The 24,856-nt window shown below is 44.0% G+C and overlaps 1 protein-coding gene across 21 annotated transcripts in view; it reads right to left on the minus strand.

The window, feature by feature from the left end:
• The window catches only part of ESRRG (estrogen related receptor gamma), a 506,557-nt gene that overhangs the window by 376,847 nt on the left and 104,854 nt on the right, over window positions 1-24,856 (minus strand). The window contains exon 1 of one of the 21 annotated variants that reach the window (XM_053912611.1): window positions 990-1,647. The exons of the other annotated variants lie outside the window; for them this stretch is intronic. The gene's annotated coding sequence lies outside the window, so the exon portion shown is untranslated. Of the gene's footprint in view, window positions 1-989; window positions 1,648-24,856 lie in introns of those variants that run through there. 21 annotated transcript variants of the gene reach the window in all.

Consider the following 24,856-nt stretch of genomic DNA (forward strand, 5'->3'; position numbering starts at 1 on the left):
TGAGGTTAAGGTGTTTAGATATTATTACCTCTGATGGACTAAATTGGTAGGGCTTTTTTCCCCCTATTTATATTATTTCCCATTAATTGATAGTTGAACTTGCTCTTCATTTTGAATCCATCCATCATGCCGAAACCTGGTGCAGCCAGTTGGCTTTCTCAACTGCCAAAGTACTGGATGTGCTAAAGCAATGCCAGGTGTTGCCCACATCCATAAAAAGAAAGTAACCGTGTAGGTTAGCCAGCTGGTTGGCATTTTAACCACCCGGGGTTGAAGTCATATTTTCAATTGTTGGGTAGGCTAATTAGGCTTGCTCTATTTCAGTAACTCAGCCGGCATCCCTAAGCCACACATAACCGCCAATGAGTTACACAAGACTCACTGGATAAGAATGCAGTGGCCACAACTAGGTGCATTAATTGCTAGCTACCAGGAAAACAGATCGCCAAGTTCATAGTCAAACATACTTCACTGTAGGTCAGCACCTCTATCTTCATTCGCATCCTATAATAACTCCTAACTACAGCACTTGAGATGTCTTGCTTTGACTCAGCTTCTCAAAGGATTTTTTAGGCAATTGAAAGGCTGGGACCCTGTAAGTTATGGTCCCGGCACTTAATCAGGAGGATCATCCTTATGATACCGATTCTGCAGGAGATCTGAGTTTAGGTGTCTGTTCTGCCACTGACTGGCTCTACGGCCTTGGTCAGAGTATTTACTATCACCAGACCTCAGAAGTTCACGTAAACCAATGTAAATAAAAGCTTTCCATTTTCAAAGTACAGTTCAGTGCATACAGAAGTTTTCGTTGTTATAGTTGATATTTGAGTGAGAAACTAAGGTTTATAAGGTTGTGGAATGAGAGTCTGCGGTTCAGCTATGTTCTTCCTCTCTCACCCCACAACCAAATCACCACCAAGTCCTCTTGGCACGACCTTCAGAGTATATGCAGAGAGATGCCCCAACACTTCTCCCCACCCCCAGGGTACCTCTAGGGTCCGAGCCACTGTCCTCTCTTCCTGGATTATTGGCGCTGCCTTCCAGGGCGCTTCTCTGCTTCCACCCTGGCCTCTCCTCAGTCTATCCTCTAAACAGCGGCGGGGACATCCTGTGCAAATGTAAGTTAGATCACGTCACTGCTCCCCCCAAAATCCTTCCAACGGCTTCGTCTCCTTCTGAGTACAAGTCACAGCCATGATGTGACCTGTCCCCACTCCTCCCCTGACACAGCTTCTCACTCTCCTTAGTACATACGTTGCTCTGATCCTGAGCTGGCCTTGCTTTCCCTGATGCACCAGACACCTCCCTTCTCCTGCCTCTGCTGGTCCCACAACCTAGACCTCACCTCCACCAGCCACCCGCACCACCACACTGCCCACTTCCTCTGGTCTTTTTGCAAATGTTATATCAGTGGAGTGGCCCTGACCACCTTGCTCCAAATGACCAACCCTGCCCCACTCACTCTGTTTGCCTCCGTCACCTGACATAGTCTATTCGCCTATTTTAGGGGTTTACTTTCTTCCTAGGATGTAAGCTGTATGTGGGCAGGGGCTCCTTGATTCACTGCTGTGTGCCCAGAAGAGTGTTGGATTACTGTGTGTTAAATAAGAAAGGAGAAGGAAAAGGAGGGAAGGAGGGAGGGAGGGAGGGAGGGAGGGAGGGAGGGAAGGAGGGAGGAAGGAAGGAAGGAAGGAAGGAAGGAAGTCCAAATCTAGCCCTGCATTCTAACAACCTTGTTGATTCTCACAAGTCAGTAAGCATACGCCTAGTTTTTAATGTTCTGTACGATCAGAGCATGCTCCAAAGCTACGTTGCCATAATTGTCCCCACCCCACTGGTTATAAACACTGGAAATCAGTCACAAATCTGGGTGTAACTCTTGAGTTTACAACTAAATTACAATGGGATTATTATCATAAGTGCCATCATTAAATTCCTGTTTATTTAAAGAAAAAAGTAGGCAACTTCCAACTATGTTCATCTTTCCAAAAAACTGCTCATTGACTTGAGCCTCTGAAACCCCTGATTTGATAATAACCTGAGCTTGACCCTTGAAGACAGTGCATTTTCCAAACAAACAACAAAAAAAAACCCCAATAAAAATATCTCAACATTTCTTAAACTGAGATTCACAATATTTCTATTCCTCAACCACATACACATTCGTCTCCAGTGTTCTCAAGGGAAACAATAAAAAGGCTGGTTTATAATTTTTTTTTTCAGTAGAAAAAAATGGGCAGCCGCACTTTAAACCTTCTCAGTTGGAAAGGGATATTTTTGGTCAATGATCTATTTTTATTTCTGTGCTGCCGTTTCCCAAGTAGTCCAATGACAAGGACCTGTCCTTCAAAGCTGTAGTCTGTGGGCACAGAATTAGCATTTTCAATTACTTTCCCTGGATGAAGTACACAGGTCTCCTTCCCTTCCCACCCCCGACCACTCTTTCTCTTTTGCTCTCCCCTCGGAGGACAGGAAGGGCAGTTTCTGAGTTACCCTTCATTTTTATTCAGAGTGTTCTCAGCAGGCTACAAACATACTTCAAAAAGGAATTTATTATTTTTCCCCCAAAATAAGAACCACTGACATGGTCTGGGCATCACTGGATGTACGCTTCAACTGCCGAGGCTCTCCGTTTTACTTGACAAATTTGTTTTGTGTCATTCTTAATCAGCAGGTATATATTTTTGCCATTCCTATTGACTCTGTAGCACAGCTAGTTAATGTCATTACCTTGGATAATCGACTCGGAACAGTTATCCTTCCAGACATTTTTAATAAAAACAAACATCAGTTGGGGACTCAGAAATTAGATCAGATTGCTTTCAACCACGGGACAGCCACCACTCCATTCCATATTCTTTCAATACCCTACCTTCTACCGCCTTTCTAATACAATGAGCTGGTCAGATCAAGGACAGATATGGGAAGGAAAGACAAATAGAAGCAGCTTCAGTTTAATTTTTGGTAAAGCCGTTATCTAAGAGAAAGCAAACCGGAAAGCGCAGCAAGCCAGGAGCGGAGCGAGGGCTGAGCTAGCTCAGCAGGTGGGAGTCATGAACTGTTCTGTCCTGATGCAGCTGCCCTGCCCCAGGGGTGGGTGATCTCGGAGGGCCTTCCCTTTATCCCGGCTCTGGTATTTATTTAGTCAGGGGGAGAAATGACTCTCAAGCACTCTGCAAATGCACAGTGCTCGTGAGAAAGGCACTCACACAGTTTGGAAGACATTCACTGCAGTTCTCGGTGTTCACGTGTTCGGGGGCTCTGCTTGTAAGCCTTGAGAAGAGAGGCTAGAGACACAGAGGTCTGAGATCTAATCTCCTTGAGAGCAAAGAACCACCCTCAGTCAAAGAGATTAAAGTAAATAGCAGGCAACTGGTGGAGTAATTAGGACACCTCTTACACCTGTGGGAAAGGATGCATTCATTGAGCACCTACTATCTGCTGGGTCCCATAGGATTCTTTACATACTCCATTGCAAGAAGCAGATACCTGGGGCGAAGTGACCTTAACCTCATCCCCCAAAAGCTCAGCATCGACTTGTCTTCCCCATGACAAAGATTGCAAAAAGGACTGCTTTCCATGATAAGCCCAAACACCTTCTGGAAACGCACTGCTCTGCACACCTCCCAGCGCCGAAGTCCTACTTTGGCGTGTGTTTTACCACTTATCCAACACCAACTAAGAAGGACATCCAATCCGACTTCCTTGGAAAGGTGTATCCAGCAAAACTGCCCGTGCTAATAATACAAAAAGTATGAAGAAATTGTGAAGTACTGAAGACGTGTACATACACAAAATGTAAATCACTTTCATGACTCTAAATGAATGCTCACTTTAAGCTAAGTGTAACCCAGTATGTCAATGGAGAAAACGCTCCTAAAAGTATGTATGTGTGTGTGTATGTCTACAACACGAGCGTCACTCCCTTCCCCATACACTTCAACTCTCCCAGCTTAAAGTGAAAAGTGGGAGTGAATTAAGCTAAGATGGTCCTCCTTGAGGCTGCACATGCACAAGCTATTGGGTGACTTGCTATTGGCCGATTCATTCAGTTTACCTTTAGCAGGTGTAATCTTCCTAACTCAGCGTCTGCACTGGTCTGACATTTACACGGCAGTATCTTTTCAAAGCAATAGCCTTGACGTTCGACACCTCTTCATGAGGGGCCCATCGAACAAAGGCAGCGTTTCTCTCTCCATTTCACAGAGAGGCCACTGGCTGCCCTGGTAACAATTTTTATTTGTAGGAGCCCAACTGCCACTTAGACTCACTTTTAGTCCTCTTCCATGATGAGGTTTGTGTTTTGCTGTGTGCTTAAACAATGGATTGTACTTGAATAAAACTGTCTTTCTTCCTTATTATTATTACTCTTACGAGTTCCATAAGACAGGAGAAAGAGTGTGTTTAGGCGCATTTCAGTCTGTACCCTGCCTTACACCAAGTGCCCTAGAGGGGAAATAAGAAAATCTGAAGCTCCTCCCACTCCCCCACTGCCCCTCCCCCCTTCCCCCACAACCTCTATTCATTGAATCACAGTGGATTCCGGAGAATGGAGCATGTAGAGCCAGATGGAATCATTTTCTTTCTTATCCCAGGCTCAGTACTTCTTACATTTATATTCATAAAAGGGTTAAAGGCCCTGGAATGTCATCTTTTATGTCTGCTTCTTAAATGGCTTGGAGAAATTCCGGAAATAGTATTGGAGCAAGAAATTATATATTTGCTCCATTATTGGCTTCACATTTTTTAGGAGAAACTTTCTATGCCCTCCTCCAGCCTAGCACAGATCCTCTGCCTCCTGCATCGGACCTAATCTGTCAAGCCCATAGGGGTCAAGTTCTAAGGCAACCTAACAACATTAGGAGGAAAACTGCTTACCAGTTAGAGGCTACGCAAACCAATGCTCCAGTGAGGACTTCTACTCTTGCTTTTAAGCTCCTTTCTGTTTTCTTTAACATCATTAAGAAGGTGGGCACGTTTCTGAAATAAAATTTTAGCTACCTTTACAGTGTTAATTTTACTTTTTATCTGAGCTCTTTTCAAACCCTTTGACATAGCATGTGAGAGGTGAGAAAGTCTTTAAAAACTGTGGATGAGTACAAGGCCAAGGTCGGCTAGTGTCTGAGCCTCCTAGAACCCAAGGGTCCTGACTCTCTACCCTGGCTCTCCAGTCCCAAATCCCTTTTAACACACCCTTCCATTCCATGGGCTGCTACCCCCTACTCTGTCTTACCTATTTGGGAATGTGAGTAGTACTCACACTTGCCTTCTGCCTTCAGTATTACACCACCGTGCATGGAATGATAGCCTTGCTTAGTAAAATTCATGAACTATAGCTGCCATGGCTGCAGACAGCTCTTGTTCACACACCATCCTGTGGCCTGAGGCTGAGACACGTCCGCCAGACATCTCCAGATACATGTCCCAAAGGAACCTCGAACCTGACAAAACTGACAAAATTAAACTTGTAGTTTTTAACCCAAGTCTGTCCTAATTTTTTTTCATATTTCTCATTAAAATAATGGAACCATTGCTCACTAAATTTTTTCCAAACCAGAAGTCAATCCTCAGTTTCTCCCATCTCCTCCTTCCTGATATCTGATGAACAACCATCCGTGTCTGGTCTGTCTGTCGAGTATTTCTGAAGTCCATCCCACCCTCCAGCTCCGCAGGTGCAGTCCCAGCTCACTCCCACATGCCTCAGCCAGGACCACAGCAACAGGCTCTGGTCTTGATCACTCCTGAATCCCTGCACTCCATCACCCACGGTGCAGCCCCCCTACCTCACCTGGACCGCTCCTCCACAGTCTCCCATTACCTCAACAGCACCCTCATTCCTCCTGCATTAACCTGCATTCCATTGGGTGATACAACCAGGCCAGGTTGTACCACACAATGGAACCTGAACCTGCCTCTTAACTGAACACGCTTGGGCTCCCTCTCCTGCTTCCACAGGACCGTCTTCCATTCTACGCTCCAGCATCAGAGAACCAGGAAGTTGCCTATTTTTTCACATGCTCTTCTCTCACTCTGTCATGCCTCTGGCCACTTTATCCATAGGGGGGCTTCTATTTATCCATCAAGTCTCAGCTCAAACATGCTATCCATTTGCACTCTTTCCTGACTATATTATCCATTGAGCACCTGCTAAAGTAGCCAGATACCCTGCCAGCCACTGGGTCTGTGGCTGCGCACAGGAAAGCAACCCCCAGGGGTAGGGGGCCTTTTCCTTCAGGCCACCCCTGGCCTTAAGGCATCTTTCCAGTACAGCAAGAATGGTGTTCAGTTGGGGTTAGGCACGTGTCTGTCTTTCCACTCTACCCTAAGCACAATACTCAGTAAAATGAATGTAGAAGGAAAAAAAAAGTATATTTTGTCTCTTCAACTAATTTTTCCTCTGGTCTCATCGGGTTTCTACAAGGACATAATCTAATACAAGGCACAGGGGGCAACAATACAGGCTTTGGAGTCAGACAACCTCAGTTCCAAATTTGGTTCTCCTAGTCATTAGCTGTGGGACCTCGGCCAGGCCCCCTATCTTTCGTAAAATGGAGACAACAATGGAAATTTATCTCACAGGACTGCCCCGGGGTGTCCATGAGGTAACACATATAAATAAGTGCAAACATCACGTGGCTGAAAGCAGTTCTTTAATCCAGGTCAACTTGCATTATTTTATATTTAATAGAACCGCACATCTACATATGTAAGAGACAAGTTGTGGGAGTAAATAAAAATGACTCTCTTGGTTCAGGGAGTCACATACACAAGCTTTTTTACCTCCCAGGTGATCTCCAGCTGTGCTGAAAGTAAAGGGTTAAACACACACACAGAGACCAGCATTTTTCCAACCAAGGCTTGTCATCTGAGGATGGGGGTCGAGGAGCGGAGTGCTGCTGGTTATGGATGTCAAATCAACAATTTCTTCTTACAACAAACCCCTGGCACCCCGCTCTCCCCATGTCGCAGCCTGTGATGACTTAGTGTCTCCCAAGCATGACCAAGCGATTAGCAGGGCTGTGTCTGTGCATCCCGACAGTAATGGGCGCTCTCTTTCCATTTGCCGAGTATTGAAGCCTGAGCGCTTCGCTGCCTTGTGCATTTTCAGCTCGATGAATTCATTTTTCCCCATATTTTTCTCCCTGTCCCTAAACCCTTTCCCTACAATGCCAGGATTCTGTCTCATGTTGGGGGGAAAAAGGGTGCTTTTTAAACATGGAACTTTGACATCAGATCTGCATCCAATGCTACTGGGAAAAGAAGGAAAGAAAGAAATGCAAGTTCTCTAAAACAAATACCACAGTATGGTCTTTGAGCAGGTAGGAAACACGCAGGTGTAAACTGAGTATTTTCTGAGGAAAAAAAGTTTCTTTCAGATCAGGAAAAGAGCCCATGAAAGCGATTTGTCCTAGGTGGGCAGCAGTAAGCTAGCCTCGCAGAAGACCTGACAGCCCCCACTCCCCTTCCACAGCCCCTGGGGTGCACCCTTCCCTGTTCCTGCTGCAGGGAGAGTGTCTGCTGGCCCTGACGCGACTCATGGTTGGGGATGTAATGGAGGGCAACCAGCACAATATCTGCAGAGCTTGTGGTTTTAGAAAGCACTTTCAGGAGAAAAGGGAAAGAAAGGAAATTATCCTAATGGAATGGAAAAGTGGACAGTGGAAAACCTGACTATGCCCAACCTGTGGCTTCTACACTGACTCTTTAAGCCATGTGACTGGCCTTCAGTCACAAGAAAACTGTTCAGGGAGAACTGCACTCCACAGCAAGCAGTAGACAAAGAAGCTCTTCCTCGTTGTTCTGAACCAAGACCTCCGGCTAAGCAACAATAAGGACTCTGCCTTGTGAATGACGGCGTCACCTGCACTGGTCCTTCTAGCCCCCTGCAGGTGTGCAGGTCACGGTCATCACTGATGGATCTTCACACAAACAAGACAACATGAACCATCAGAGAATGATATTGAAGGCAACCGGGATCATGGTTAAAAGTTCTGGCCCAGACCTTGGACCACCTGAGTTTGAAACCCGTCTAGCTCAGTGACCTTGAATGGGTTATTTATCTTTCTAAGCCTTAGCTTCCTTCTCTCCAAATGGGAGTGCTCAGCACATAGTTATTAAAATAGTATCAAACACTGATTATTTTTTCTTTTTGGTAGTTATCTAATATGGCTTCAAAAGAAATGTTTATCTCCTTTTTCCAAGAGCAGGTATCATAGACCTTTCTGGGTAAAAAAGTTTTGTTGTCATTAACTAGAATTTTTATTTTACTCAAATATAAATTTAAAAAATCCCTCTCTTGTGGATATATGTGTGTGTCTGTGTGTGTGTTGTGTGTACACACCTATTTTAAGAACCTATCCCCCAAAGTTGGTAATACACAACAGCAGTGATTTTTGCAACAATACTAGATTACAAAAACGCATCCTTCTATAAAATGAGATTAAAGAGATCCTGCCTGCTAATTGGGTTTCTTACATAGAGCAAAGCCTTATCCCCCACAAGGTGAAAATATCCCAAATGGATATCTCCTCCATTAGGTAAAATAACCCCACATCCCCCACACTTCTCAGAGGCACAACCTTGCTGTGGTCACACAGCATCTAAAGATGATGCTTCAGATCTAAATATAGGGCCATGGGGCTGGGGGAGGGGCTGAGCGATAAGAAGGACGTGGGTGGTAGGTGGACGCTCAAGTGCTATAAATAACCCAAGAGCATGACCGCATTGAGAGCGTCCCATGTGCGGGCTTCCGGCGAGCCTCCAGCTTTGTTTCCTCAAACAAAAGAGATGAGGGCTACATCCAGGTTTCTCTGAGGCTCTGGCAGGAAGATTCTCTCCTATATATGAGAATCTGAAGAACGAAGAGCTCTAAATAAATCCTCACCATCACTGGAAGCCCTTCTAATCCCCAAGCTGCAGCCATGTGACACTTAGGGACCCATCTGTTCACACTGGCTGGCACCGGCTTCATGCACCACCACTCCCTAAACATTAAAGTTTTACGGGGCAAAGGCTTTACAAGCCCAGGACACATCTCAGTGGCAGGTATTTGTTTCTCTAACATCTTCAAGAGGGGGGCTTTTCACAATGTTTTGGCAGCAACAAACATCTGTTTGGGGGATGCCACCTGATCCTTTACACCATCCCTATAACGGGAAAGTGCTGACTAGAGGGAACGTTCACAAAGGTTTTTTGTGCAGAGAGGAGGGCCCAGGTGTCTGTGAAAATGTCTGTCTGCTCAGCAAAAGCACGGCCCACCAACACTGCTGAAAGTCTCGGGGCTGTCTCCCCTCCACGTTTCTCCAGGCTCTCTGCTACAGTGAAGAACCGCTTCTTGAGCCCACCAGAGAATTCCTTGCATAATCCCGCGCTCTCTTTGCTGACTAATTGGCATTCCTGTCCATCGGAGAGGGGTCTACATGCTTGCGGATCTGCGGACTCCCAGGAGAAGTTCGGGTCCATAAACCCGTGAATGAATTCCATTAATACATAGACATAGCTTTCTCATCTGGGACATCAATGACATTTTTTTGCTTGCCTATTTCTGGATATTCTTTGTTAAATAATAAACTCGAGAATAATTTTGTACAAATCACCAGTGTATGAGACTATCATTCCTTATTACGGCAACGATTTCCTTGCAGGCAAAAATGAGGCTCCTCTTTCAGAATCACGGCGCCTGCCCTTTGGAGAACCGCATGTCTCAGGTCCACTGGGTTCTGATGTGATGGCTTTGCCCACTCAGCTCATACTTGGCTCCTGTTCTTCAGCTGCTCTTTGGGTTGTAACCTTGCATTTGCACCTTTGCCTGGCCAGGGGACTGGAGCTCACAAACGCTACTCTTGGTATCTTCCCTGGTATCATGTGCCTTTTAGAAAGTGGAGCAGACAGTTCTTGGGGGCCTTCCCCTCCTCTTACCCCAATAATTGACTACATGCTCAAGGAGAATGCCTGTCGTGAATAGCTTCAGACAAAACTAAATGGGAAAATAAATGTGCATGAAGAACAAGCAGCAGCCTCACCAGCACTGGTGGGGTTCCTGCTGTTTCTGTCCCGCTAGCTTGATGGCCTGGAGTCTACCGTGGTCCCTCAGTCATGCCCCTTTCACTGGAGTGGGAACAATCACACTTCCTCCAGGTGACCAGGAAGGCACAGGTTACAGGCGGAGTCTTTCTTGCCTGCATAAATGTAAGTGCCTATTGTTTGCATTTAATTCTTGCCTAAAAATTGAGAAGAGGGCGATTACTGTCAATAAGACAAAACTAGACATCAGACATGGTATCTTTTTATTCAAAAAGATTTCTAGATTTACCAAATGTATCACCCTCTCTCTAGTTAAATTTGTCAACTGATAGGTGAAAATAGGATTTCTAAGATACCTCAATCGAAAAACTCAATCCAAATCTTTGATTACATGTACAAGTATGTGCTTAATTACAGTGCCAGATTTCCTTCATTCAATTTCCCATTCTGATGTGTACTCACTATTCATGAGTGCCCAACAACAGTGATGGTTCACACTTTCCTTCACATCCAGAGGAAGAAAAGTATGTTCCTGAAGCTTTCTGCTTCCAGGCAGTCCACCTTGATTTCCACGGGCTTCCACCTATGCCTCACCAGTGGGTATTTACAGAACATTTTCCACTGGACAGGGCTGGTGAGAAGGAAGTTCTTCTCTACCAGTAATTGCCAGGATGTTTGAACAGTTTCCTGAAATTTACCTTCTGAGAAGGGTGCTTCGGTGCCGGTCTAGGTGGATGAAGTCCAGGTATGTTTGTGGAATTGGACAGAGACATCCTGAGCCCTTATAATGACTCTTAGGTCAGACACAGACAATTAACAAGCTCCTCAAATACATAATCTACAGCAAGATCTCTCTATCATAGAATTGTACACTTCAAACTTACCTAATTTTATGAACCAATGTCACTCCCGTAAGTTTAATAAAATATAAGAAAAATCTCTGTTATATCCAGCAATTCTCCTAAAGTTACCTGAATTCACAAAAGAATGTCATCAGAGATTTTGCCAACGTAGGTCTAATTCAGGGATCACACCATCTAGATTCAGCCAGTGGTATCAGCAAAGAGTATAACTTGATGTTTCTAGAACAGTAGATGTTACCCAGTATGAAGCCCCACCCCAGAGCATGGGTGATTTGCAACCTGAATTAGTGAGTCCTGTTGTGAAGGTTGAACGATAACACCCTTTATACAAATTGCAACAATTAAAAGAATTTAAAGGTTACAATAATATGCATTTAAAAATAACCAAAGCAAACAACCTATTAGTCCCATCATATCATTCTTTTTAACATGTGGCATGTTGTGCCACTTTCTACCATAAAGTTTGGTAAAAATAGTGAATTTCATGCACTGTTATCTCACCCGATCCTGCAAAGAACACAAGGCAGGTGCTCCGTCACCTGAGCCAACATTAGAAGCCGGGCTCTGGTTTCAGAGTTTCGACTGTCCTCAGCGAAGTGCTCCTGAATCCCGGGGGTTACGTGGTTGCTGGGATCATCCATCATTGCTAAAACTCACTTCTCAGCAAACAGTCATTGGGAACCTACTCTGGGCCAAGCCCTGGGCATACAAAGGTGAACAGGACAAAGTCCCTGCCTTCACAAGGCTACATCCCTCATGCGGCAGACAACCGATGAATCCATGAGTGTCTACCTAGCAGGGAATTACAGGACAGAATAGGACAGGACAGGATAGGACAGAACAGGACGTGCCTCTGAAGATCAAGCGGCAGAGAATGCACGGAGAGTGTGCTGGAGCCCTGGCTCTGGGAGCATCCAGCAGGCCCCTCTGCATAGGAGTCCCATCTGGCCCCAGAGCAAACCATCAACTTGCACAAGGCAGAAACAGACCAAGAAGTGTGAAGTTCAGGTGCGCTTTACGTGTGGCACTAATGCACCCTATATGTGTCTCTTGGGTATGAATCATGTTTCCCAAGTTCCACTTCATTCCATCATTAAAATATCCTGAGGCTGAGAATTTCATCCCTAACTCTCTCCAGACAGGGTGTGAGCATGGGGCTGACCAAAGCTAAAGGGCCGTACAGCGTTGCCAGGCGGACTTTTCAGACCCGACGCTCATCCTAAACCACACACGGTGTTTAAGTTCCCAAGCTGTCGGGCTTCGGGACGCCCCTGAGTGATATTTAACGACTTGTGACAAGAGAGTCTAAAAGCTTTCTGAAAGTCTTATGCACTAATGGAAAAGCCTCTTACATATTTTATAAAACTAAACAAACATCAAAGTTAACAGTCAAACGCAACCTGTTTCGTCTGAGCTCCGCGCTGAGCCTTGTCAGCCTGGAAATCCCTCCCGCTGGTTCTATTCAAGCAAACAACGCAAACGTCTGGAATTAGGAAGGGAACAACAGAAGATTATAAGCTTCCTGAGGGTCAACACCCGACTCTATTTCACATTTTTGTTTCACGTTTTTGCTGTCTCCGAAGTTAAATTGCAACCGAAGAGAAAAAGAATTTCCACACATACAGATACATGATTCCATTATAAGTACGAGCTACGCCAGACTTCTAGAACACTTGACAGACCACCAACATTTCAAGAGGGGCATGCAGGCCCCAAGTACACCATCCGGGCAAGGGTGACAGTCCTTGTGACAACACTGATAACGATGCTCTGAGCACATGCCAAGCACAGTGCTGGATGCTTCCAGACACTCTGCCCTCCCCACTTTACTCAGCAGGTCCCTGAGGGGGGTGCCCCCTCCATCAAAGAGGCTTTCCGGCCGCCGTGCCTAATGGCACCCCTATTTGGTCCTTCTCTCTCCTCACCTTGCTCTGTCACCTGCCTGCTATTCTGCACCTTTATTTGTTCAATTATTTATTAGACCCAGCTCTACCTACTAGAATGCAAGCTCCACGAGAGCAGGGACATTACATTCGTCCCTCTTGGGTCTTCAGCAAGAAGTAAAACTCGATAAATAGTTGATAAATAAATGAATGCATGAATGAGTTCATTCACCCTTTAAAACAGCTCTGCAAAGTAGTGCATTTGGCCCCAAGAAATGGCACTTGTATTTCTCTACGTTCCACTGTCTTCTTGATACCTCGTGCTGACACGTGTTGAATAAACGAGCCACCCCCCTTCCCCCTCCTCTGCCTACCTTTCCTTGACAGAACCACAGTCTCCAGTCTCTCTTCTACTGGCACGTTCTCAGAGGAAGGCAATGAGCCAAGGCCACACAGTAACATTTCCTGTGTTACTGTTACATAAATTATTTGCCACCCGAGAAGGAAACGTTACAGCACCTGGAGTTGGGGGACAGAGATGGTCGGGGTGACCCGTCATCTCTGAGTCCCTGAGGCCTCCCTGGTGGCAGTGTGGACCTGGCCCGAGGCACAGACCAGAACCCGAGACGTGGATTTCAGTGAACTCACCCGGAGACGAGGATGGCGCAGCCAAGGTTAGGGTGATGGATTTTCCTCTACTGCAGTCTTGCCCATTTATATCCAAGACCCTCCACCTGGGAGGTACCCTGTGGAATGACTCACTCCTGGCTACATTTGCGCTTCAGAAAAGATGGGGTAGGGATTGCGCTCATTCTGGCTCCTGGTCCATGATGATCTCACTCGGGCTCCTGGTCCATAATGATGAGGTTCTGCCTGAGTTATAGCCTACAGGAGATTTTCAGTTACCTCTTCCAGAAAAAAATGGACATTGAACTTCCTCAGATTTTAAATTTCATCTCCAGGTCAATATCGCTTTTTCTCCAATACATTTTCTATTCCATGAATATGACAGATGAAAACAGACGCCACTGTTTTAATTGCTCTAATAAAATGAATCATCTCGTTCATGGGCATTTTACTCCATGTAAAGTTTTTTTTTTTTTTTTTTCTTCTTAAACCTGTAAGTACATTTCTGAGAGTTCTTAAATGTAAGCGCCTCTCTGGGCTTGCTCACTGAATTCCCCATAGTAGGCTATTTCAAATGGATCTTTGAAGTGGGTTACATTCCCCAGGGGGCTGGGGATGGGCCATGGATCACCCACTTTGATGCCACCAGCTCAGATTTACTCCAGACTTTCGGCAGCGGGAAAAAAACAATCACTGTCACTCACCATTGTTTGGCTCACTGTTGTAGAAATGAGTTAGTGCCTCCCCCCCCAGCACTGGTTCTGGGTATCTAGTCCCAAGTACCGACCTCATCTCAGGGGCATTACACAGGATCGCCCCAGGGACACAGGAACTGGAAAAAGATGCATACAACACAACCATGTGCACACACATGCACTTCGTAAATGGACATACATGTGTAAACACCTGTGTGCTCACAGACACATGCATCCTTCTACAACTATTTTGACTGAATCACCCATGAGGGATGGTAAGCAATATATTTTAACCATTTATTTGTTGACACTCAATCCACTGCAAAGTGTTCCACAGTGTAAGCATATGCATCCAACCCCCTGTGCTCGGCTCTCGCGGGGCAGGCTTTCTGCAGCCAGAGGAGAGCCCCCTCCCAAGCCAGCCTTGCCATGGACTGTGATGAGACAGGAGACAGCATTCAGCATTCACCTTCAGGGACGTCAATCTGGACGCTTTTAGGAAGACTTGCCTGCACTTACAAATCAAAGGCAAGTGCGATGACTCCTCAGAAACATACCTCTGCTCAGAGCCCAAGGGACCGGATGGCTGCTCCTCCTCCCCTCTCGTACCCACTGTGTCGGCGTGGCCTGTCCATCTACCCTCTTCGCACACCTGAATTCACCACTATTCCCATCATCATCACTAGCCCCTACCGGAGGCCACTGCCACCTCGCTCCTCGACAACTACCACCTCCTTGCTGCCCCGCCTATTGTTAGACTCCACTCATTCTCTCTAAGATTTCCAGAGCATCTCTCCAAAGTGTCATTGAGCCACATCTCTCCCTGTGGCTTCAGAATGAAGTCCAAACTCCTTACCCTGGCCTCCTTTTCCACGTTCACACCACAGAACCCATACGTGGGCCCCCTTCATCCCTGCAATGCTTCCAGTGTCCGGGTATGGGTGGCTGCCTTCCCTATGGTCCCCAGCCACCACTAAATCACCCTTTCGGACTCAGCGTAGCTGTCATATCTTCCGAGGACTATGTCCTGGTCCTTCCACATTCTGGGTTGGATGCTGTTCTCATAACCTTATCATGTCACTGGCCACACCATATGGAAGAGTATCCTCGTTAGGAGAAGTGGAGTCTTATTCACTGTTGAATTCTTGGCCACTACTATGATATCTAGAATTTATTTCATTAGTGAACAAGAATTTTGCAAATGGTGTACAAGCATTTTCTCTCTGCATGTAAGGCAGAGAACAACAGAAATGGAGAAGGGACCAGGGTCTCAACTCACAGCCAGGATTCAAAGGGTGAGTCAGCAAGGAAAATCAAACAGCCTTTTGAGAAAGGCTTTTACGGACAGTTTTTTAAGGGACAGTTTATCCCATGCTTGAAAGAAAAGAAGGAAATGAGAAGGAATCAGTGGATAAGAAGATGATAGAATATCTTTTTTAGGAGAGAGTGTAAGAAATATATATGCAGAGAATTGGAAGTAGACGTGATAAGGAGTACTGGAGATAAAGGAATGGAAGTGGGAAGCAGGGAGAGATGAGGAGATTAGAGAAGGGAAGGTGGGTGACTGAGAGGTAAGCAAGTAAATCCAAGGGGAAAGAGGAGTAAAATCAAAAGAAACACATAGATAAATTGGAGGAGAAATGAAAAGGAACAGTAAGGAAGAAAAGAAAGAACAATGTAATACGGTAATTTGTACATAGGAGGGGCCTTACTTTAACAGCTGAATAAATAAAGGATGGAAAGATGAAAAAAAATCAAGGAATGTCTAAAAAAGTTAAAGTATTTGGACTTGGATTTCCATCTACCATGTTATATACCTATTATACCCTACAGGTGCTGCCCCCTTCAGTCAGTGGAGGGCAAAACACTGTTTTATATTAATACGAAGAATGCAGTGTGATTAGTTCTGACAGCTGATATCATTCATTCATTTATAACATTTACTAAGCACCCTCAATGGACCAGACACCATATTAGGTGTTAAGGCTCTGACTAGAAGCCACATCACCTACATCCCACAGGAGACTGCAAAAGAAAGCTTTAAATCTCTTTTTCAAGTTGGAAAGAATCTCCTACTTTTTATCTCACAGCCTCTGTAGTCTGTGGAGAAAAAAAATCTGAATCAAAAGTAATAGCATGGCTTGGCCAACAGCCACAGGAGGCCGGGGCGTTTTTCTCAATAGAATCAGATGACGCTATGTCGTGTGCCCCTTTAGAATGGACCGGCAAATCATAAAAATGCCAAAAACGTGGAGGAGAAAAACATTAAAGGAGCTAACAGGAGAATATTAAGGGCAGACGTAATTAAAGAGAGAAAGGCGTCATCAGTGCAGGGCACTTTAAAGCCCCTTTGTCATGGGGCTACAGGACGGTCTGGCTCCCAATGCCATTAAAGTCATTCGGAATTGATTCCCTGGGTACAATGCGACCTCCTGATAGCACCAGAACATTTGGCCTCTCAGAGCTCCTTAACGGCAACCCGCAGAGCTTGCCCCCAGCAGGATATTCAAGCAGAGAACCCGCAGCCACTTCATTGGGCAGAAACACGGACTCATGTTGAGCCCCACCCTGCCCCCAATGCTTGGGAGAGGAGTGAACAGCTTCTCTTGGCTGTTCAGGAGGGGACAGAAGGGAGGAGACCCTTCGGATACATATTTCAGCCACATGGTCCCACTGAATCCCCAACTTTGAAGGTTTCCTGGCACTGAATGTCTTAGGGTAATACTTCATTACAGGTTTCCTGTAACAAATAAACTTTAGTATTTTATCTTTGGGCGACAAGTCGTAGCTTCCTACGTAATTGGAATAAAAGGGAGAATTTATAGGATTTCCCCAGGGAGATCATCTTTCCTTATAGACTTCAGATGGCTCCAAATAGACGGGAGCTTTGCAAAAGGACAGAGGAATTCCAAATACATTTCATCATGGCCACTGCTCTCGTCCCCTAGACGGGACCCAGGCAAATTGGAGGGACATGTGCTGTGAGTCCGTGGGGCGTCTCAGGAACTGAAATTACTACATCACCATTTTCATGGGCCCTGTTAACCTTGAAAGCACTGTGAAGGTCATCCGTTTGCCTGGCTAAACAGCTTTCAGCAATTTCTCTAAAAATGTAACAGCTCTCACACACGCTCATTTGTTTTCTTCTCTAATCACTAAAGGTATTTGCATGAGAACAGGATCTTTGTTTCCTAAGAATTGATCCCCTTGCCACTTGCTGCTGCTGCTGCCTGCTCTCCACCCTGGTGACTTCAGAGTTCCCGCTAAGGAGTCAATTTCACTGTCACAGAGAACTGTGACTTCGTGTGGAAGCACACAAAAAGGCTAAACTCCTAAAATATAACATAGATGATTTATCTGAAGACTGGACCCGATCTCTGTCTATGACTCTCTACTTAAAGCTACAGGCAAAGTTAGGACAGAAAAAAAAAAAAGAAAAGAAACTAAAAATGAACTTTCAAATCTTCACCACATGCTTTTTGTACACCTTTGCCATTGTTCCTTGCCAGCCAAGGTGGGACGGCTGTATTCTTATTCCTTTACTATATACTACCCTCATTTCACTGGGCAATATCAGTCTAAAGATAGGTTTTGAAAATGGCACATTTTATCTAAACATTACTTAACTTTTGCAGATAGGAAGCCACTTAAAATATTGTCTAGTATTCCATTATCCCCACATAATTTAGCATTTTGCCCACATTTCTTGTTTATATTATCACAATTAAGAATTCGTGTTCCGTGGGTTTAGTCACAGCAGTGCACACCTGTGACTGGCCCCCATCACTCTGTGACAGACAAGTAGAAATACCCCCCCACACACACACACACAGCATATAATGGATTCCAGAGCTGATAAACCCCAAGTTATAGGACAAGGAAAATGATCCGAAATGTTGAAAGGGTCAGGCTAGTTCTCCAACCCTCTGATTGCTAATGACCCAGTCAGGCCAGTTTCCAACCCTCTGGACTGCCTGGGACTCAGTTGTTCTGACTTGCTTGGTAGCCCGAGGCGTCATCGAAACTCTCCCATCTCACACATTAGACACCTGGCACCAGAATAGCCCTTGGCCAGACTGACCCTGGAACAGCCTGCCCTGTACCTAACCCCGTTGCCCAGGCTCCCATCCTGAGGCACATGCCTGGAAGAACAAGAGACTAGCCCCTCCCCTATCCCCTAACTTACCCCGTGCTTTTCTTTTTAAAAACCCCACTCTTGCCTTGCCTGTTGCTGAAGTCAACCCCCGAGGCAGCCCTCCATAAGCACAGCATCAAATAAAGGCACTTGGATCAGATCACCCCGTTCCTCCTGCCTCTATTTCTCGAGCATTTCTAACAAATGTATTTTGACAAATTTATGTATTTTATAAAAACTATATGAGGAAATTGTAAGTGGCCATTTAGAGAACCCAGGAGATATTCGGCCTTTGAAGCGTATTCTAGAAAAGATGACCAAATGTGAACACTTGAGTTTGCAGGGTTCATTTGACCCACGATGGTCCACTCCCTGTAATTGTTTGTGACGCCCCCCTGGGGCTGGGTGCCTCAATGTGTCAGAGAAGCGAAGGCTGTGGATTGTACTCTTGTGGGAACTGTTCAGTTGTCTTGGTTGGACTAACTAAACGAATAACCATGGAGCAACATTTCACTGGAATCCCACGGAAGAGAAGACAAGACAAGCCATAGCTTCCAGGTGAGGGAAGGCAGAATCTCAACCAAGCACCCAACCCATATGGTGTGGGGCTAGGTGCCCTGTTCCCATCCTGCGGAGATCCACGCTGATGGAAACGCCAGCCCAGAGACCGTCCACACTGGTGGGCATGTGCCAAAGACAGATGCACCTTTCTGTCCCCTCAGAGACGATTCTGGGCACATGCACCGAAGTGAACCTCTCTGGGTCGTGGAGGATAGCAGCCTCCATGAGATACACCTTGATGTAATGGAGAAATAAAAGTGATATAAGGTCGTACACTCAGACCTTCATAAAGAGCACGCAGGCTCCCTATACTTTAATGGTCCCAAGCTGCTGCTTAACTTGGAGTGAAACAATTTGCCAAACGTCTACCGAAATGGCTCAATTAATTTGCTCCCTTAAATAATATCGAACTGACCTCTCTCATGAGTCTTAGTAGAAGTGTTTTCCTTCTGTTCTCTTTTTATGTTAAATTTCTAAAGATGGGAATATGGAGACAGTGCTCACTTCTGAGTGACAGGGAGAAAACCTCCCGCAGGCGTAAATCCTTTTTCTAATTTGACCACTGCCTTTAGAGACTCTTTCCAAGGACCCAGTACCAGCATCTGCAAAGGAGACGCGTGAATGGTATCAAACTGCCTCCAGCAGCAAGAAGCAGCCTCAGTAGCACCCTACCGCTTCATTATTAATTCCTTCACTCAATAAAAGTTTTCTGAGCAGCTACTGTGTCTCAGGTTCATTGTTCCAGGCAGGGGGCTAAATAGGGTGGTTGGTGTAGATGTTACTGAAGAGGGAACATTGGAGGACAGTGTTGAGTTACGGGAAGGATTCATCACAAAGGCATGTAAAAGAGTATTTCAAATAGAGGAATCAGCCAGGGGAAAGGCCCAGGGGCAGGAGCAGGCCTGGAAACAAAGGAGGGAGGAGTGAGAGACCAGGCCCAGGAGAGAGAAGACACTCCCGAGTCAGGTTTCTTGGACACTGAAAATCCTCTTTCACTGAGGAAAATGGAGAAGTGCGAACAGCGTGAATAACCAGACGTACAATTTAAAATCTTTGACTTCAGAAAAGTCATCTGCTCGTGAATGTTGAAGCATTGAGAACTTAGCCCCATTCAGCTCATGCCAACAGCCCTTCACAAAGAATCTCCACCAGCAACCATCTGAGCTCAAATCTCCACCTTGTAATGCATTTAACACCAATACTTTATTTTTTAAAGAGAGACAGAGTGTCTACACATTGAGTATTAGTCCTTTTAAGACAGGATCTTCCCTAAGGTTCTATAAGCTTAAGTAAGTTCTAGATTCTCTTTCCTAGCTTTTAACTTTAAGGAGTTAAGTGATATAAATTTATCCATACAATTTATCCATGCAGTATCAGTGTCTATGGCATCCAGGCTCCATGATGGCCCGGGATGACCCTTGTCCCTGGGTACCCACATCTTTGTGTAAGTGGTGAATAGTGCCTGAGGGCCGACCTATGTGACCACTGTACTATGTCTGAAGGGACAGTGTGCGACTTCCAAGGCTAGATCATAAAGGACATTGCAGCCCCCATGCAGTGAAGAGAGACACACCTAGGAAGAACCACCTTGTCAGCTGAGTGACCATCTGGGAGGTAGATCCTCTGGCCCCATCCAAGCCTTCCGTTGGCTACCATTCTGGCCAACGTTCAAGTCCAAGTCCAACTTCTAGGTGATGGAAAACCTCAGGAATGACCCCAATCCAGTCTCCCCACAAGGCTGCACTTAAATTTTCAATCCATAGAAACCATGAGAGAGAAAGTCTTTATTACTGTTTGAGGCCACTCAGCTTGGGTGCTATTTGTTACTCACCGATAATTCAGTAATAGATAACTTACGTTCTCTATCTTTTGAATATTCTAGTGCTCTTCAGCTAGCTACTGTTTACGTTTACTTTTTTATCAAACATGCTTTTGTGCATCTGAACGCAACACAAAATTCTGTAATAAATCACCAGCAGATAAAACTCTAACGAGAAGTTAAAAAATATATTCTGTCACCGGACTTAAGTGCCAAAACTAAAAAGTAATGATAGATAGAGAATGTTAGACAATGCATGCACATTAGAGTCAGGAAAAAAATGGGCCTGGCCCTGGCTGGGTTGGTTAGAGTGCAATCCCGATACACGGAGATTGTGGGTTCGATACCTGATCAGGGCACATTCAAGAAGCAACCAGTTGATGTGTAGATAAGTGGAACAACGAACTGGTGATTCTATCTCTTTCCCTGCCTCTCTCTCTCTCTCCAAAAAATCAATCAATAAACACATTTTTAGAAATGGGCATGAAGAACGGTTCTGCTACTTACTAGCTCAAGCAAATTACTTAAACTGATCAAGCCTCAGTTTCTCAAGCTGCAAAACAAGGAAGATAATATTTAGCTCATATTGTTGAGAAGATTAAGTAAGGTAATGCGTACAAGTAATTTTATTCAACAAACCTCAATTTCTCTTCTATTAAAATGAATCTGCATCATGTTTGTTTTGAAAAGGCAAACACTGTAAAGATAATTACCACGTGTGTAACTTGTATTTGCTTGTTTCATGACTAATATTACTACTGCTATTTCAAGCCTAATATTTGCGCTAACCAAAACTTGGAGATTTTACAATCAGTAATTCATGCTACTACCTACTGCAATGTCACTTATGATTTTGAAAGGGGAAACTATATAAGTAAATACTTCACAGAATCAGATCAGCTATTATGTTTGATCAGATTCGAGACTCGTTTTTAATCTGCTGGTTTTGATCATAAAAATAACCTCAATGACCAGGAGACACAGGACTATTTATATGGTTAGACCAAAAATGTAAAAAATTGAAAGTTATCATTAATTTTAATAATACCATTAACTGAATTGTAAACTCTAATTTGGAAATATGGCTTAACTCACAATGAATATTCATAATTATCTTATTAATCATAATCTCATGAGTGAATAAATTATCCTCTATGGGGTTAAAAGAAACGTGAAACTAACACTACAATCTTGACCCTGATTTCCTCGATATTTACCAACATCCGGTATAATTAAATTCGGTCTACGTGCCGGGCATTGCTGTAAGTGCTGGTGGCACAAAAAGTCAACGGAAGCTGTCCCTGCTCCCAAAGAGCTTAGCATCCAGTGCTCTGTCTTTAGTGAGTTCTACGGAATAGAGCTGACGGATGATTACGTACGTTTCACCCACTTTCTTTATCCCGTGTGTTTACACAAGTTTTAGAGAGGATGAAAAAGCAAAGCAGAATGGATTAGTGACCAAATTTACAAAGAGGTAAACGGTACCCAATCCAAGATTTTCCCCAATATAGGAAACCATGGCCGTGGGCACATAATCTACTGTTCTGAAAGAACACAGCTTGTGCTGTTTTCTACACCAATCAATTGATTTCTTCTGGAGACATTTGTTTATTGAACAATGCTGCCTGACAATTTGGACACAGTGACTGTGAAGTGAGAACAGCATTTCGGCATCTTGCTGCCATCCTAAATGGCACACGACTTTAAAATTACAGACCTAAACGTAGCAAAATAAACTTTGGACCTTTTACTTTTGACTTCAAGGTCACCCGGCAGCTTTCAGAGTTTCCTCCCATTTTCGTGTCTGACGAAATGCATTCCGTTGAGAACAATATTTCTACCCTCATTTATGAGAAGCTATGTTATTGTCAGCCAGAATTTGAAATTGGTCTAAGATAACTCCATGTTGTAACAAAGGCGGGGGGTGGGGGGAGATGTAGAATCCCAAACAAAAGCAAGAACAAGGAGACATTTGCATCAGCTGGTACACATTGTGATCTGATGTCTTATTTTCAGCAGACTTTTGAAAATCCTGAAAATGAGCGACTGCCTGGTAACGTCCTCCAAGGACCCTAAACTGAAAACTGTTCAGACCCAGCTTCCTTCTTTTCAAGATGATCCAGACCAGAAAGTTCCTCAGATTCCACACCATTGAAGAGTGGAATAAGCAAGGGCTGGAAATGAAGTTTTAAATGCAAGTCTAGTGCCTTTGCCCCATTTCTCTAAAATCACTCTGGGTCTGCACACAAAAACAACGAGCTCAGGCCATCAGATCAATGCAAATTTCTATCACCATTGCTTGGCATTTGCAGGTAAGCCCTCCAAAGTTAACAGGAAACGCTTAGGACTTAATCCAGGCTAAAGAGATGCAGAAGGACTAGTTCTGAAATGTTTTCCTTCTCGACATGTCAGTGCCAACCAAAGAGAAAGTTCTGCTGTTTATTATATTTAACTCAAAAGATAACTTCACATCTACAATAGCCTAAATTCTTAGTCGATGTATTTGTATGGTAACAGAGTTGGCTCTTCAATGGCCCTTCTGACCCTTAGAAAAAAAATTTAATAAGAGGTCCAAACCACTACTTTTCTACATCAAGATTCTCTCCTTTTTCCCCCTATGCATTTATAAGGCAGGTAGCCTACACAGGTTCATAGGAAAGTACCCTTTCACTTACTTTTAACTTGTCAAATTCAGAGACAGGAAACTCATTACCATATAAATCACAGTGGTCTTTATTGATGGATATTTTATATCCAAGTATGTTATAACTTGCTTTCACCAGAGCATCAACTAATAATTAGGGATAGAATTGGTTTGCTCTCAAAACCCAGAAACTATTGTTTAACTCACATAGCTGAGTCCAGTTTGAATTTGAATGGCTTTGAGGCCATAGAATTCTGTCCACTTGGCTTATTATCAATCAGACTTCTTCTGTTCACTACCATACAGTGCATAAAAATAAACACATGTGAAATATTCAGCATGGCTTATCGCACTAAGAATAAACTTATAAATCACTTTAAAATAGGTTAAAAAGCACAATATAAATAAATGATATCACAATTAATTTGGTAAAGACCCATGGTTTTTATTTAATATTATTGATGGTATACCGGGCTGAGTGATTAATATATACAATGTAAATTTATTCTATTAATAATATCATTGGTAATTTAGCTTATTCATTTTAAGACTACAATATACAGATATAATTTCAAGAAAACTCACAGAATACGTGGAGCCAATTTTGCAATATGGTTACCTTGGAACTTGCTTAATAACAGTGATAGATTTTAACTATTTAATAAACTCAACTGTTTTCAAGGTAATTTTTAAAACTGTCATGCTTTTTTATTTATTGTAATTAGCGATAAAAGCTAACTTCCCCACAACACCTGCTAAATCTTATCGCCAGTTTAAGGCTTCTAATAACTATGGTAATTCTATGTGATTTAAGGCTTTAAGAAGCCCATCAAGATTTTTCTTTAGATCTTTAAAAGGGCTGTAATGAGTTCAGAGTTGATAGAGATCAAATTCACAGGACACTCACAAAAAGAGAAAAAGGGATATTCCATTACCCCTTATACATACATATATTGTATTCTTACTACATCAGAATGTCCCACCATCCCCAAAAGTTCACCCTTGAACCTAACTTCGCCATTGCTCTGGAAGTTATCGGGGGAAAGTTGAGAGAGCAAGAAAGAGCTATAATCGTATGGTCTCAGTTAAAAATTGTAAAGATGTTTTTCCATGCTACCATGTAATTGCTAACTCACTAACTTTAGTTGCTCCTTCCGAAGGGGGAAGAGGGGCAGGAAAGCAACACAAAACCAATGGCATATGCATAACAAACTCTGGAACTCTGTTCTCGTGCAACTGGGTAACTCAAGGACATTCTCCTTATCTTCAGCTCAGGGCCTGAAAATATCAGCACTCATAAGGATTATTGTCAAAAACCATTTATGACTTTCTTTCAGAGGATTAGGAAGTGAAACACTTCAGTCTTGTAAATATGTTTATGGAGGAAGTCTCCACAAAACTCTTTCCCTTCCTGTTCTATTTTTAGGTGACTTTCTTTGATGAAACTGGGCTTTCTAAGCCTATCAAAGTAGTTTTTACTTGGATTTCCTTCCTTCTAATTTCCTTCTTTCTTATGTTCATTCACTATATCTGTACAAGCATTTACTATGCACCAAACACTGTTCTAGGTGCTGTGGGGTCAGGGGTACATAAGAAACAGAAAGTC

Source organism: Desmodus rotundus, chromosome 10 (assembly GCF_022682495.2).
Source record: "Desmodus rotundus isolate HL8 chromosome 10, HLdesRot8A.1, whole genome shotgun sequence".
NCBI lineage: Eukaryota > Metazoa > Chordata > Mammalia > Chiroptera > Phyllostomidae > Desmodus > Desmodus rotundus.